The sequence below is a fragment of the Notechis scutatus genome, chromosome 1 (assembly GCF_049901735.1).
Source record: "Notechis scutatus isolate UNSWTSFEM ecotype Mainland chromosome 1, rNotScu1.2, whole genome shotgun sequence".
NCBI lineage: Eukaryota > Metazoa > Chordata > Lepidosauria > Squamata > Elapidae > Notechis > Notechis scutatus.
Window position 1 is genome coordinate 29,225,287 of NC_142009.1, and position 17,165 is coordinate 29,242,451.

A 17,165-nucleotide genomic window follows, 5' to 3' on the forward strand; every position below is an offset into this window, starting at 1 on the left:
AGCCATGCCAATTCTGGGAGTTGAAGCCCACAAGTCACAAAAGTGCCACGGTTTCCCATCCCTGCTTTAGTTCCTGGGCAGAGAAGTTCCTTCATCCCAAGTCATGGAAAGTTCCCCCTTTTGACATTGCTCTGGCTTGTAGCAATTTTCAGAATGCTGGACATAATTCTTTCCTTCATCTAGTATTACTCTAATTTTCTTTAAAACTGCAGATGTCTGGATTTGGCCCCCGGATTTGCTCTAGATCAGTGTTTCTGAACCTTGGGAACTTTAAGACGTGAGAACTTTAATCTCCAGAGTTCCCCAGCCAGCATAATTCTGGGAATTGTAATCCACAGTTGCTAAGGGTGAAAAATCCTGCTCTGGGTGAAGCAGGTGCTTTAAGAACCACCCATCCAATTTCTATTTCTGTAGTTGAATGTTCAGAACAGCTTTACCGATTACATTTCTGCCTCTCTTGCGACTGTTAAAGAGGCAAGAATCAGGGGAGTGCGTGCTGTCCTAAAGTGATGTGGAAATACAGCTGATGCCATGGATACATAATGTACCTTTGACAGCATCTTTCTCTGTTTCTAAAGCAGATGCTAACTGGCAATTTCAGGCTTTGTCTACCAGCAGGTGAACAGCCTGAGCAGCCAACACTAGCCTTTTAATAAATAATTCCTAATGCTCTTCTTCCTGGGGGAATGTTTCATCTTATTTATTGTTTAACAGTACCTGTAACCCACCCTGGCCCCAAAGGACTGTGGTACACAGAATGCTTTATTGCAATGGTCAATAATTCCAGTAGCAAAGTACGTTGCTCTTGCAGAGAACTCTCACCCCAAATATAGGTAGTCCTTGACCTGCAACCATTCATTTAGTGATTATTTAAAGCGAGTGATTATTACAATAGCACTGATAAAAGTGACCAATGACTGGTTCTTGTATTAATGAGGGTATCCTTACAATCATATAATCAAAATTCAGGTGCTTGGCAACTTAGCAATAGCACTTAGACTTATATATCACGTCGCAGTGCTTTACAGGCCTCTCCAAGCGGTTTACAGAGTCAGCACATTGCCCCCAACAATCTGGGTCCTCATTTTAGTGACCTCAGAAGGATTGAAGGCTGAGTCAACCAATCTATCCCAAGATCCTGTGATTCCCAGCCAGCTTCCAAGAAGCAAAGTCAATGGGGAAAACTGATTCACTTAATGACCACACAATTCACTTAAAAACTGCAGTGATTCATTTAACAACCTTTACAAAGGTTGTTAAAGCATAAAGCCCACAGCATTGTTAAGGACCCCTTCCATCCAGTCCACAATCTGTTTACTCTTCTTCCATCTGGGAGGAGGTTCAGGTGCCTGCAGTCTAATACCAGCAGGCTAGGGAACACCTTTTACCACACAGCAGTTTCCTTGCTGAACTCCTCAGTTCGTTTGTCCCCACACATATGCTGATGCTTTCCTTGATAATATATGATGTATTTTGTATAATTCTCTGTGCATTTGTACTTATATTCAATGTGTCCATAAACATTTTGTAGTTGTATATGTTCATATATGTGCAGTCACACTTATCCTTGTGTGCTCGTGTACATACATTTTGTTGTCTTTTCCATTGACATATTCATAGATGCCTTGCATATTTGCATACATATATTTATATTTTACTGTTGTTTTGCACTTCTGGTTGGATGCTAACTGCATTTCGTTGCCTGTATCCATGGCAATGACAATAAAGTTGAATCTAATCTAATCTAATCTTTAAAAAAAAGTTGTAATTTAGGTGCCTCTCAACAACTCCCTTACTTAGCAATGGAAATTCTGATCCAAATTGTCGATATAAGCTGAAGACGATCTGTTTCTTGGGCCTTTCTGCCAATCATCTAGATTTCATTGTAGCAGTCCTTTGTGGCAGTAGTATCGTCTTGTATACTGGGCAAATCTTTTTTCTGTGATCAATATCTCCTCTCTCCAAGATTTGATTGTTCCCAAGTGACCGTGCAGAGTCCCTAAAATGGTTAGCTTGAGTCCATGCCAGTTTTCATTTTGTTTCCTAAGAACCAACATTCAAATGGTGCTTCAGGACTACTTCTTTCTTCCTTAAGATTCATCCTTGAAATATAGAAATCGGGAAGATTATTTTCTGGAAAGCACAGTTTGTTTTTCATCAGCCTCTGTTTTTTTTAGTTGTGGGATTTGATAACTCTGATCAGAAGGAACAATTTTTGGTATGGTTTTTGCTCAAATTAGATCAATATTAAATGAATGTCTGCATGTAAAGTGCAGGGAGTGTTTTATTCTAAAAAATGCAAGTAGAATTTATGATAAGGAAAGCTACTTAGAGGTACTACAAATAGAAATATCATAGAAGAGGAAATTTAAGTGTTGTTTTTCTTGTTGTATGTCTGAGAAAAATGGTTCATCTGAATCTGTTGTTTCCTTTGGAAGCAAACAACCCATTAATGACAATGGGGGATCCCTCACAAACCAAATACCAGCTCTAGAAGGAGATGGTAATGCCTCTGGTGTTAAAAAGCACTTGTATATCTATCAACTCTGTTAGACCTCATCAGAGCCATATAGAGCAGCTAGCCAAACTAAGAAAGCTATCTTGCTCCTTCTGCCTTTCCTATTTATTTTAAATATCTTATTATTATTATGACTGTTTAGCATTCTATTTAAAAAAAAAAGATTGGATCTCCAGGTAAAGTTGCTGTCATACAGAAATAACTTATCATTTAGTTTGTTAGCCTGACTATAGAGAAATTGAATGGAACCCATGTAAGAAGCTTATGAACATTTTGAGTGATAAATTTCCCAATGACAGCTATAAAATTTTTATTAATTGAATAAGTTAATTATAATTCACTTTTATATAATAAATCAATTGTAATGTAATTTAATCAATTCAATATTTTTTCTTTCTCCAGCTTTGGTTGTGAATATGCAAACACTAAGGTGCAGGAATACTATGCAATTTGTATATGCATGCATTTTAATTAGCTCTATAAACATAACTCCAATTGTATATAGTTCATAACGTTCTCCAATCAGGTTCCCACTGGGACAAGGTGATCTCAAGAGCATATCTGTCATTAAGGGATGCCACTATTTTTGTTCCTCTTAATATTAAATTTTCATCCACTTTGTGGCCTGAACTTTGCTTTGGCTTTTGGATAAGGTGGTTCTTTTATCATCCTATGAAATATAGGAAGTTGACTTATGCTGGATCAACCATTGATCCATCCTCTTTTTTTAAAAAATAAAGTTTTATTTGGGTTTTCACACATACAAAATACAAGTAAAACATCTTTTTTTGAAAATAGCATGGTCCCGGGTTGAACTTCTTTATACAGAAGTTATACCATCGTACCATTGATCCATCCTCTTTGATTGACTACTAGTAGATTTCTGGATCTTGGGCGGAGATATTTTTAGTATCTCTGTGTAAAACTTCTTAAATTAGAAATGCCAAGGACTGAATCTCTGACTTTCAACATTCTAAGTATGCACTGAAATATGAGTTTTCTCATGTTATGACAGTGTCCTCAACACCATGCCAATTAGCAATAGGTGAATCTTCAAGAAGGAAAAATAAGCCTAGACTGCTCTTTAACCATTAACAAAAAGGTGGAAGATGGCAGGCTGTATTTTTCACAACATGGTGGGAAGTTCTATAACCTGCTAGTGCTTACAGCTAAAGCTACCATTAGGAATCCAGGAACAGAGCTAGCCCAGTGTTTCTTAACGCTGGCAACTTTAAGATGGATGAACGACAACTCTCTGAATTCCTCAGCCAGGTGAGGAATTCTGGGAGTTGAAGTCCATCCCTCATAAACTTGGCAGGCAACTGGGCTAGAGAAAAATTTGGCAACTTTATTTACAAGGCAAATTACTCTGAGTCTTGGGGTAGTTATTTTGGGTAAATTGAAGAAGATATTATTACTAAACATAAGATATATCTGTAGATACTAATTCATTCTGTTAAGATACACTCACCTTACATGTGAGAAGACCATAAGAAGCTGGGTCATTATTCTGAAGATTTCCAAGAGGAATCTATAAAAGGATATATTTGATATCCCTGTTGATCTCAAAATTAATTGGTTTCATGAACATAGTCTCTAACTGGGGAGATACAGTATTATTATTTATTCATTATATATTACCTACAATATATTTTTGTCACAGAGGGCAGTCAAGGGCAGTCACACAACAAGCTAAACCAAAACTAAACCAAATTAATAGCTAGATTCATGCACTGTTAAATTCTAATGTAGGTTATTTGATTCTTAAGTAGCATATTGTATGGACTTAGCAAATCATATATTTGATTAAATAAATCTCTGGCTAAGCAAATACACTACAGATTAGATTTTAAGTAGGATAGCAATGAAGATCTTGGGTGGGTATTCAGATGCTGTGATTATACCCAAAAGATCAGAATCATGCATGCAACTGATACTCTATAGAAGCAAATGTTGGATTTTGAAGAAGCAGACAACAAGTATTGATGATTTTGAACTCTGGTGTTGGAAAAGATTCCTGACAATATGCTGGATAGCCAAGAAATCAAACAAATGCATCATAGAAAAAAATCAGAGTTCTCTTTCAAGGCACAAGTGATGTCGCAAATAATATTTTGAACACTTGAACACATGTGAAGACCTAAATTCCTTGCAATGTATATAATGCTAGGAAAGGCGGAAAACAAAGGGTATGGTAATTATAAAGGTGATGGATGAACTGTTGGAAGATCCGAAGGGTCAGGATGGGGCATCTTGTAGAAGGTCTATTTATGTGGTTACTAAGAGTTGACACTGACTTAATGGTACATCAAATTATTAAACAAGCTATCACCTATGGCACTTCCATATGAAGGTTCTTCATCCGACTGAAAGAAACTACATGTTCCTATAATAACAGTAGGGTTGAAAAGCTAAGGTATAATGTTTCTAGTTTGGCTGCCATGTAATTAAAATGGCAGCAAAGCTAATTTGATGTCTATGTGTGTGTGTGACTCTGAGGCTCCTTTTTTCCTTTTAAAAGAAACTCTTGCCTTATCCTTCGGGTCCTGTAATCTTGAAGGGCTTTGTAGTTCTACTTCCTTAGCCCCAACAAAAAGGAGCAAGTGTGAAATCGACAAGTTTTCCAGAGTTTTCTCCTCCTTTTTTGGCATTGGACTGACTGAGAGTAAAACAGTGTCATGATTTCCCTCCATTTTAAATATTAAATAGAAATCATTGGGAGATTTGTTTCTCACCATGGAACTCTAGAAGAGGAATAGATGGTACAGCTACTCACCATGGATTAGACCCTGCAGGAATGATAGACAAACATTGCCTATACTTGTTGGAAATAAAAAGGATGGAATATGAAGAGGAATAGTGGAGCTAGATTATTTAATTATCCACTCATGATTTTAACAAAACACAGACAAAACCCCACAAATCTTCTGAATTAAATAAGTAAGCCAGCAGCCAATGGCCACTATATATATTTCGTTGAAAATGGGGGACGCTCACAGTAATAAATACTGTTTTAAGTCTATTCCTTCCCTCCTGGCACCATTTTTTAAATGAAAACAATTTCCCCAGGAGGTTAATCAGAGTTTGAAGAAATTGTGGAGGAGCAAAAATAATTTATTTCCTTTATTTTAAGTGCTGCAACTTAATAATTAAATAAGTATGAGAATTCCAAATATATGCAAATACCTTGCTTTAAATCACGCTGTTTCTGAACTCAATTATCTTGCATAAATCTGTTTGCAGAATCAAAACCTTGCAAACATATTTATTTGTTCATTTAATTTAGATACCATCATAATATTTTATGTTCTGTGTGAATTGCTGTCCTTGCTGATCCCCAAACTGTCACTTTTATTTACTGGATTTTTTCCCTATGAATGTAATATTTATATTATGTTGTTTGGGGATATGGATAATTTTTTGTGGATGTTTTATTATGTTGTATCTTTGCTGTAAGCTTGCATGAGCCTGGAAATATTTGGCAGCATAAAAATTCAATAAATCATCATTATTCTAATTACACTAAGATAGAGAGTAAGACCTTGGACTCAATGGGATTTGCATACCAAGGACAGGCTTCCATGTAGTATTCTTAAAATCTGTATTTTGTTCTTCAAGAATGGATGTTCTTGACTCTTTCCCAGCAAAGGTTTGTCTGGAATAATAAGAGGAAGAGAGTTGGTGGATTAAAAAAAGTTTTTTTAAAAAAAATCTGCTAAATTGAATTCTTGGCTTTTCACAAGTCTTCTAGACTTTCATTAATAAACCTTTTTTATATGATAATTAATGGTAAAAGCATTTTTACTTTCTTTGCATAAGCACAAATGACAGGTGAGTAGTAGGATAGCTAGTCAGTTTCAGGTCATCAGCTTAATAGATTCATTAAGCTGATCCCTCTTCAGACAATCATATATGCTACTTTAGTTGTGAACTGTCTATGTATCATTACTCTTATCATCATCACTACTATTCAATTGTGGAATGGCGTACCTTGATTTCAGAAAAAAACATTAATTTCCCAAGAGACTCTATTTTAAAAATGACAAAATATAAATGATTTTAGATATATCTGTATGACCTAGTAGGAAAAAAAATGACAAAATTTGTCACTGGACTATGCTACTTTTAGAAGGATGAAGACAGGTTGTATAGAACAAATGGCTCTTCAACATACTAGAGCAGGGGTGTCAAACTCAATTTCTTTGAGGGCCACATCAGGGTTGTGTTTGACCTTGGGGGCTGGGTGGGCGTGGCCAGGATGGGCATGGCCAGCTCAACATCACTCATGTTGGGAGCACCTGAGGTGGCCCAAGCACTCTGTCAGTGAAAACAGAGATCGGGAGGCTGCAATGACCTCCTGCAATCCTCTGCCAGTGAAAACAGAGTTCAGAAGGGCCTCCATTTTCTCTGGTGGAGGGTTTCAGGAGGCCATTGCAGCCTCCCGAACTCTGTTTTTGCTGGCAGAGGCACCGCAGGCCAGTTCTTTGCTGTTTCCAGGGCAGCCCCACAAGCCTCCGTGGGCTGGATCTGGACCATGGGCCTTGAGTTTGACACCCCTGTGCTAGAGGAAATCTCTTAGGGTCTGTTTTGGTCCTGCATTGTTCACCATAAATGACTTGGATGAGAGGTTAGAAAATATGATTATAAAGTTATAGACAACACAAAGTTAGAGGAATAATAGCAGCTTAGAAAACAATTCAGGAGGATCTTGACAGGTTGAATAGGCAGAAACCACCAAGATGAACTTCAGCAGGAACATATGCCAAACCCTGCATGCGGATTTGAAACAACCAATGACATGAACATAGGGGGACTGTATGGGCAGGAGAAAATCTGTGTCTCACCAAATTACAAAGTGATCATAAGTCAATAGTATGCTGCTGCAGAAATCCCAGATATAATTCTTGCGTGCAGCAAAAAAATACAGGATAGAATAGAATAGAATTCTTTATTGGACAAGTGTGATTGGATACACAAGGAATTTGTCTTGGTGCAAATGCTCTCAGTGTACATAAAAGAAAAGATACATTCATCAAGAATAATAAGGTACAACACTTAATAGTAGTCATAGGGTACAATAAGCAATCAAATCATACTAGGAAACAGTCAATATAAATCATAAGGATACAAGAGATAAAGTTACAGTCATACAGTCACAAGTGGGAGGAGATGGATGATAAGGAATGATGAGAAGATTAATAGTAATAGTAGTACAGATTAAAAGAAATCAAGTGATCTCCAAAGTCTAAAGACTGCAACAATGAAGCCGTTAAGGCCAATCTCTTCAATACATTCTTCAGTTCAGTCTTTGTAAACAGCAATGGTTCATGCCCCACGTTTCCTACCCTGTTTCTCCAACAATACGGCCTCCCCCAATAGAAAGTCCCAGCATGTTTTATAGGCATGAAATGAAATTAAGCCCCTCCCCCCAAATTAAGGCCTATGGGGGGGGTGCCTGCCGGCCGCGTCGGCCCCCAGGGGAACAAGGGGGGGGGGGGGGGGGCCCCCCGGGGGGGGGGGGGGGGGGGGGGGGGGGGGGAGGCCTATAGTAGGCAAAAAACCCGGCCTTACTTTTTAGAAACGGGTACAACTAATGTAATGACCTACTACATATTGACTTTACAGAAGATGACGTAGAAAAGGCACTACGTAACCTAAAACCATCCCTATCTATTGGCCTTGATAGATTATGTGCATACTTCTTAAAAAAGCTCTCCTCTGCCATAGCAGAACCCCTAGGCATTATATATGAGATATCATTCAGAACCAGCTCCTTATCAAATCTATGGTCCTTAGCTACAGTCATCCCTATCTTCAAAAAAGGTGACCCCAGCCTGGTTGAAAACTACAGACCAATCTCACTGTGTTGTGTCATGTGCAAAGTCATGAAATCAATCATTAACCAATTCATCACCCTCCACTTAGAGTCAAACAACCTACTCTCCAAAAATCAATTTGGTTTCAGGAAAAAATTGTCCTGCAACCTTCAACTCCAACACTGCAAAAACATATGGACTACTCTACTTGACCAGGGTAAAGCTTATAGACACAATTTACATAGACTTCTGCAAAGCCTTTGATTCAGTGGTACATGACAAACTACTGTTAAAACTAAACTCTTTTGGCATTTCCAGATCCCTTCATAAATGGATTACTGTGTTCCTGTCAAACAGGCAACAAATAGTAAAAAGTGAGGAGAAGTTATATAGAAAATTGAAAATGTTAATAAGATATGAAATGGTATGTAAAATGAATACGAATTTGAATTTGTGTCTGTACCAAGAGTTATAACCTGGGACTAAGCAACTTTCAGAAAAGAGATTTTTTATGCTTTTATGTTTTGTGTTTTTGTGTATCTATGTTTTGTATGTCTTTAAAAATTAATAAAATTTGGTTTAAAAAACAAACAAAACTAAACTCTTTTGGCATTTCCAGATCCCTTCATAAATGGATTACTGTGTTCCTGTCAAACAGGCAACAAATAGTAAAAATAGGGAGCGCTGTATCAAAACCTGCTCCAGTTAACAGCAGTGTCCCCCAAGGCAGCGTTCTAGGACCCACACTCTTTATACTCTATATAAATGATCTTTGAGATCACCTTATAAGCAACTGCGTCCTCTTTGAGGATGACATAAAACTATTCAACACCACCAACAATGCTACTGTCCTTCAAAGCGACCTTGATTATGTGTCTGAATGGTCAAACAATTGGCAACTTCAAATCTTGACCAACAAATGCTCTGTCCTACACATTGGTAAAAAAAATCAGTACACCAAATACAAACTACGCGGATATGACTTTGTTGATGATCCTCACTCTGTCAAGGACCTTGAGGTTCTCATATCAAATGACCTAAGCGCCAGAGCTCACTTTAACAGCATTGTCAAAAAAGCATTAAGAGTTGTAAATCTAATTTTATGAAGCTTCTCCTCCGGAAATATTGAATTGCTAACTAGAGTATACAAAACTTTTGCTAGACCAATACTCGAATACAACTCTTCAGTCTGGAATTCGCACTGTATATTGGACATTAATACAATCGAGCGAGTTCAGAAGTATTTCACTAGAAGAGTACTACACTCCTCTGCTAGCAACAGAACACCCTATATCACCAGGCTTGAGATTTTGGGCTTGGACAACCTTGAACTACGCCACCTACAGTTAGACTTAAGCGTAGCACACAAAATTATCTGTTACAATGTCCTACCAGTCAGTGACTACTTCAGCTTCAACCACAACAATACAAGAGCACACAACAGATACAAACTCAATGTAAACCGCTTCAAACTCGATTGCAGAAAGTACAACTTCAACAACAGAATGGTCAATGCCTGGAATGCACTACCTGACTCTGTTGTTACATCCTCAAACCCCCACTCCTTTAACCTCAAACTATCCACTATTGACCTTACCCCATTCCTAAGAGGTTTTGTAAGGAGCGTGCATAAGTGCACCATCGTGCCTACTGTCCCTGTCCTATTGTTCCCATTTATTCATACCTATTTCCTGTACTCTTACTCATGTTTATACTTATACCTATTATCTTGTAAGTGATTGACGAATTAAATAAATAAATAAAATAAATATTTGTTCTAGAAATATTTAAAACAGAAATAATATACTGAAAAATCTATAAATATTTACATGCACATCTGATTTTCTGGATGTTTGTCAGTCTTGATAAGAGGCAAAGCAAATAATTATGAAATGAATAGTTACAAATGTCTAGGACAGCAGTGTTGTTGATATTAGATTCCATAGTATGGACTAAGTGCCTTGCATTTAATGTTACTTTCACAAGTTTCAGTGAAGCCTTTGCGTCTGTTTTTTGCTCTCATTTGAGTTTGTATTTCTACCATCTTTGTTCTATTTTATGTTGTTTCCCTGTTTTAAATGTTAACAATCTGTAAACTATCCAGTCGCTGGGAGTTGGGCAACGTATACATTTAAAAAATAAGAATACACTTGATATATATGCAATATTTCCCCTTTGATTAATATTGCTTTGATTCAGAAAGGGTATGTCTTGTTATAATAGCTACTTGGAATTCTTGGCCTTTAAAAATCACTTATTGAATTTATATACTTCTGTTTATATTAGTCCTCAAGGTATTTTATGTATTTATATGCATATGAGGCACACAAGTTAACCATCTTGAACTTCTAGTATGTTATATACATGTATGATCATCTTATGGTGGACTATGTTTGGTGCAATTTTAGGTTTTCAGTGACTGATACTGTGACTTTGAACATCCATTGTGGACAAGTAAGTCACCTCTAGGGTGATTTACTTTTTTGCCAACTGATGGCTTAAGTGGCAAATGCCATGTAAGAGAAATATCATCAATTGGGACTGAACTAGAGTTTCAGACTTCTAAAAAAATTAATCCAAGTTGGACACAAAATCTTTTTGCAATTCTCTTGCAAATTTGTGGCAAGATAAATTATATGGATAATTTGATTGGATTTCTTCAAAAAATTCTCAAGATCACAACTTTCCTTTAGCAATACTAACTTTATAAACAATGCTCCTTTGCAAAGTTTTCTTTTGAAATTTTATGCAGACTAAGGAGTGAGGAATTAAAGGCAGGATTCACCCTTTGGCAGCTTTCAACTAAATAGGTGCAAGAAGACCACATTTATCCATAAGAGTTTCTCCTAAGTTCTCTTCTGCTTTGAAAATATTTCTGAAGAATTTATTTTGTTTAATTTAATGACAATGGAGAGAACAAATGGAGAATTTTCTATGGCCTCTATTAGAAATATCATTCAACAAAATGGTTGACTTATCAAGATTTCAAAGGGAGGGGAATAAATTTAATATTTTCCTTTCCTCATATGGTCTGCAGATGATTAGGTGTCACACATGCCAATCAAAGGATGGCAACACTGGACATCTCTTTCCAGGTTATATTCAAACAATAGGAACGAACTGATAGAAAAACCTTGAGAGATGTAGGTGGAAAGACAGGTCTGAGGGAGGCTTGGGCATGAAGTATTGAGGTACTCTCTGTCTTGAAAATAGGGTTAGGAATTATTTTAATTTCAGGCTGTGCTAATATTAATAAGCTACAGGTACTTTGTAGCAATAAGTACCTGCTTAAAACCTATTTTTAATTGTCATATAGCAAAACTCAGTGTGTTCCTTAGTTTCTAGGAAGAAAATAGACTTTCTGCTTGCCATTCACTATCATGGGCCACCTAGTTCAGAAAGTAATCACTTACTTCAGCCTGTCAAAAATGTTCTCATTTGTGTTTTCCTTTTTTCCATCCTAAGCCCTTCTAAATGGATGATCCACAGTGCTTTATTTCAATTTAGTGACAACCCAACTCCAATTGGCTAGACAATCTGATATGCCCCCTTCCTCCTTATTGGCTGGTTGTTGTCCTGAATGGCCATTTCAACTTGGGCTACCTTGTTATTATGGTTTCTGGTCTTTGGTGGCTGCATTTTTAATAAACTTGTGGTTGATTCAACAATGTTAATTAAGCCAATGAGCTTTCTTTGCCTTATGCTTTTGATTGTCTTTAGAAACTTATTCCTGCCCACAGTACTCTGAGTCTCCTTTCTCTTTCTTCCCTTCAATCTTGCTACATAGACTTGGAATGAAGTTATAAAATTTAACTAAATGATACTTTGCTTCTATGAAGCTGAACCTTCAGTTTTTCCCTTGCTATAACATTCATATGAACCTGTAGTGGAATCTAGAAACAAAGGAACAAAATGTTCCTGTCCTTTGATTTCAGTAGCATCAGAGGAGGAGGAGGAGGAGGAGGAGGAGGAGGAGAAGGAAAAGAAGAAGAAGAAGAAGAAGAAGAAGAAGAAGAAGAAGAAGAAGAAGAAGAAGAAGAAGAAGGAGGAGGAGGAGGAGGAGGAGGAGGAGGAGGAGGAGGAGGAGGAGGAGGAGGAGGAGGAGGAGGAGGAGGAGAAGGAGAAGAAGAAAAAGAAGAAGAAGAAGAAGAAGAAGAAGAAGAAGAAGAAGAAGAAGAAGAAGAAGAAGAAGAAGAAGAAGAAGAAGAAGAAGAAGAAGAAGAAGAGAGAAAAGAGGGGGACTTTGCAATAAAGGAGTACCAGACGAATAACCAATCTGGTGCTGGGGTGACTATAGTGCCAATCAACACAAATTCAACCTTGTTGCCAAAGTGGGCACCATTTACTCAGCTTTAGGCTCAGGAGACAAGCAGCTTAGGATGTAGAGCTGAACTGTACCGAATTAATCAAATTTCTGTGCTGTCTCGTATCTCCCCATATTCCTGCCATTTCAGTTACTTTAGTGACTATTTAAATCAAAAAAGTGATCTGTGGTGACAGCAGAACAAAAAGATAAGAAAAAAGTTCCCACAACACAGGATATATCAGTGGCCCTGAAGATGTAATTTTCTCTAAGCAGAAATTCTGAAATCATTTGTTATCAGAGGAGGATTGTGTCCAATTTAAATAGTGCCTTCAAGAGAATGATATTCCTCATTGGGAAGGTAAGGATTAAACTCCAGGCTTCCTCTAATGAGTCCAGGTCAAAGGACAAAAACATTGGGGTTGCATTCCAAAAACTATTGGGTATATACAGAATTGGCACAAATTTGATCTAACTGCATGTTCATTTAAATTTAATATGACTCACCAATTAGGGAGATACTTTAAAATATTAATTGCATTTTTGTCACATTCAACAGTTTGATAAATTTTGGTTAGTCTCCAAGGTTGAATTCAAGCTTTATATCCTGTTTAAAAACGTGTATTTACCTACTAAGCTTCTATGTGGCTTAGTAAAGTGGAACATATAATCTGTATTCTACTGATACAGTATACAGTCACCTTGTAAGAAAATAAAGGAACTACTCAGATCCAAAAGGTTTGCTGAACGAGCCGAAACTTGATGGCTTTACAAAAAGCCCAATAGGCTGAGGCATTTCATCGGCCGCTGTTGCTAACTGGAGCCAGATAATAGATATAAGGCCATTCCCAGATAAACCCGTGGTAGCATTAAGCTGCTGTTTCACTAAGCACATTGGCGAGTAATGCTGGGCTACGTTACAGCCAGACTGCTCCTCTGCTTCATGTATAAATGGTACAAACCTTTGCACATTTCGTAAAAAATTAACTTCAGCGAGGCGTTATTCTTTCAAAGACTCCTGGTAACATACAACATGCATTTAACGTATGGGACTTACTTCTAAATAAACACGTGCACAATTATTCGTCTTGGTTTTACTTGCACGGTCTGCTATTTTTCACTTTTTGAAGAACGGCACTGTCAATGCATTCCTTGTCTTAAGGCTGCCAGGTCTCCCGCGGACCCCAACCGCAGCTATTTCAAGAGCAGCAACAGCTTTTCGTGAAGAAATTAGACAGGTGAAGGAATACCCCCGCCCCCGTCAGTTTTGGCGAAACATTTCATCTGTTCAATCTTACTGGAGAGGCCATTTTATTTTGCAATTTAAACATGGAAAGTGCTTAAGAACACGCAAAAGCACTCGCTAAAAAGGCTGTAGCCAGCTTTGCTCCTCGGGGACGGGTTTTTTTTTGGGGGGGATGCGTGGGGGAGACAAATCGGTAGCCCAACAGATCACAACTTGGAGGGGACCGGGTTGGGGCAGACTGGCAGATGGATGAAGGCTGGAGCGCGGTCTGGAAGGCGCACACATGCCCCGTGTACGCCTATGCTGCAAGTGCGGTGCGGCGGCTCAACGCCCGCAGCAGGGCCACCTAGGGAGGCGAGCGCTCCGCTGAGGGGGAGTGGAAGAGGTTAGGGGGCGGCAGCGCCGCTCTTTCGGCCTCCCCTCCGGCTCTAGCTCTGCTTTCCCTCCGGCCACCGCTCACAGCTCTCCCCAGCTGCCACCATCCCCAAGATGGCGGCGGCGCGCGGCTAAGACGAGGAAGGGGCAAAAATCGTGGCGGCCTCCATTTCTCCCACTCCCCTTTTCTCTCTCCGCACCCCCGCCGCGGCGGCGCTTACTCGGCCGCTGGGTCCCGCCTCCCGCTCCTCCCCGTCCCCACCCGAGCCAGCCAGCCAGAGCCGAGGAGGAGCAGCCGGAGGAGCCACCGGAGAGGGACAGTTGCAGCCAGGGGGCCCCGGGTGCCCAGGAGCCCACAGCGGGAGCCGGGGCCCCAGCAGCAGCGTCAGTGCCACCAGCCCTGCAGGAGCTGGGCTTCGAACGCCTCGGCCAGCCGCTTCTCCTCCTCCTTTTTCACGCCGCCCCCAGCGGCCTTGGCCCGGCCTGAGGGAGACGGCGAAGAAGCAGGCAGGCAGGCAGGCAGGCCGGCCGGCGGTGGTCCGGGGCAAAGGCGGCTGTCAACGCGTCCGCCCGCTCCACGGAGCCGACAGCAGGAGAGCCGCCGGGGCAGCTGTCAGGGAGAAAGAAGGTGGGGTTCCAAGCTGGGGTTGCTCTCTTATTTGGGGGAGGGGGCTGTCGAGGAAGGGCGGGGCGCAGAGGCATGCAGAGCGTCTGCAAAACGGGGCGAAGGCGAAGAAGTGCGATTTGGGCGGGAGGAAGAGCGAGGGGGGAACGGGGGATGCAAAGAAGGGGGCGCGGTGCAGGTGATCTCGGGAAAAGGTGGGGTGTAAAAGCGCTGTTCGGGCTGCGAAGAGCTGCAGACCCCCCCAAGTGTGACTCGGGGAGGGGAGGGGTTTGGGGTTTGGGGAGGGGGCAAGGAAGGGGGCGTGGCGCCGAAGTGGCTAGGGGCTGGTGGCAAAGAGAATTATATAATTGTGCGTATGAAGGGCGAGGGGGCAGCAACGAGAGCCGAGAGGAGACGAGGGTGGAAGGGAAGGGGGAGGAGGCAAGCAGGAGGAGGGGGTCCGGGAAGTAATGTGGATTTAAGGAATAGAAGTGGGATCTTAGCGTGGTAAGTTAAGTGGTGCTTGGAGTCCAGTCTGTGACAAGGAGCCACTGTTGTACCTGCCGAAAAAGCGATCTGGCTGAAGATCTGAGGGCAAAGAGCAATTTGGATAGTAGCAAAGGGTTGCTTGGTAAGCAAAGAAGGGTTCCTTTTATTTATGGTTGGATACTGTTGGGATAATTTACTGGTTTAAAAAATTCCACTCTACCAACGAACCCTTCTTCCAAGATACTGCCTGTATAATGAAAATGTGAAATATACATCTTCTACCCCTCTGTTTCCCCGCCTACCACAGAAAAGGTTAGGAAGCTTTCACATTTTCCATGCTTGTTGGTCCCTAAGATTATCACTGTAGGGTGCACTTGCTGGAAAGATCCCCTAAGGGCTAGAAACCTCAGTGCAGGTTGGAAGCAAAATACCTTGAATATATGGAGAAGGCAATGGATACTTTCCTATGTAGGATACTTGTGCGGGAGGAAGTCACTTTGGCAAATGAGGTGTGAAGTTCAGAAAGAGTCTGGGGTGAGCATCAAACTCTTTTGAGATTTGGTGTATAACAAGCTTTCTTTTTGTATGGTGGGTTAAAGAAGAATAGGAAGCAGTGCTGAAAGTAACTTATCCCCACTATAAATTAGCAGTGGCGGTGGGACCATCTGGCCTTGAAACAGGAAGGTTTTACTTTCCTACTGGCAAATTATGGAGAGGAACGTCAATTGTAGTGAGTAGAGTTTTTCATTGCCTTTCCTTTTGGGTGACCCTGACACTCCTTGATAGCAGAGGTGGTTGCTTGGAGAAGTCATTTGCCTGTCTGTCCAGTAAATGTTACAGGCAGGTAGAGCCACAGATTTATAAGAATTATATGCTGAACTAGTGGATTCAATCAATTTAACTATAAATCTGTATGCGGAGTGATGCTGCTTTCAATTTGTATCCTTTCAAATTCCATTCCACTGCTTTTTTGAATAAGCGATAGAGACTGATTTTCCTGACAACGGCTTTCATTCCCCCCCCCCCACTGCAGTACATGTCAGGCTGTTTAGCAGTCAACCTATTTGTGCATTTCTTGTTTTAATAAAATGCAAATGCTAGCAGTTGCTATCAAGTTTAATAGAATAATAATAAAGTTGCATCCTTGTTGTTCTTTGTCTGATTTGATACTCCATTATGACTGTCCTGCTTTGATTGGAGTGGGGGGTTGGCATACTTCACAAAGAAAATTGGAATGATGATCATTATATAGTCACAGGGAAATTTAGTCCAAAGCAGTGTGTCTCAACCTAAACAATTTTAATGTGTATGAAGTTTGTTGTCTGGGGAATTCTGGGAGTTGAAGTCCACATATCTTAAAAGTTGCTGAGTTGAGAAACACTGCTTTAGATTAAAGTTCTCGGTCATTTTTAGACTATCATTGTGGGGAACAAAAGTGCTTGTTTCTTTTAAGAGGAAAAATTGATGTTGCCCATTGTTATCTTCTAAAATTATGTTTGTTAATTATTGGGGCTTAATGATTGGTTTACATGTTCCCATTCCAGAGGGCTTTGGGGAAAGCAAGTAATAAAATTCAACTATTTTGCTTGATAGAAATTAAAATGGTAAAGAGGTATCAAATAGCTTTGTAGTAATTTGGGTTTGAGATTTTTGAGGGCAAGGGAATTTATGCATAAAGATTTTTGGATGATGGGAGACATCTGATAGTTTTAATGTGACTATCTGGAGATCATGCTCTACTTCTGATGACTAACTGGTTTGGTTTCATGTAAAAAAAAAATTTCCCCCAAATGTTCGACCTTTTCCAACTTTTG

General features: G+C 39.9%; 1 protein-coding gene and 1 long non-coding RNA gene across 6 annotated transcripts in view; one reads left to right on the forward strand and one right to left on the reverse strand.

Annotated features, from left to right (window-relative positions):
- Positions 1-850: 850 nt before the first annotated feature.
- On the reverse strand, positions 851-14,350 carry LOC148132722 (uncharacterized). Of its 2 annotated transcripts, none has more exons than XR_015748573.1 (5): positions 13,695-14,350; positions 6,085-6,173; positions 5,254-5,307; positions 3,990-4,118; positions 851-2,102 (listed from the first exon to the last, which is right to left on the reverse strand). It is a non-coding gene; the product is annotated as an uncharacterized LOC148132722 (long non-coding RNA). The 2 variants fall into 2 exon arrangements; XR_015748574.1 differs by having other exon boundaries at positions 5,295-5,338.
- The window catches only part of NCOA1 (nuclear receptor coactivator 1), a 304,667-nt gene continuing 301,843 nt past the window's right edge, over positions 14,342-17,165 (forward strand). For 3 of the 4 annotated variants that reach the window (XM_087960167.1, XM_026671522.2, XM_087960171.1), the window contains exon 1: positions 14,342-14,886. The gene's annotated coding sequence lies outside the window, so the exon portion shown is untranslated. The remainder of the gene's footprint in view (positions 14,887-17,165) is intronic. The other variant, XM_087960130.1, reaches the window with a different exon arrangement.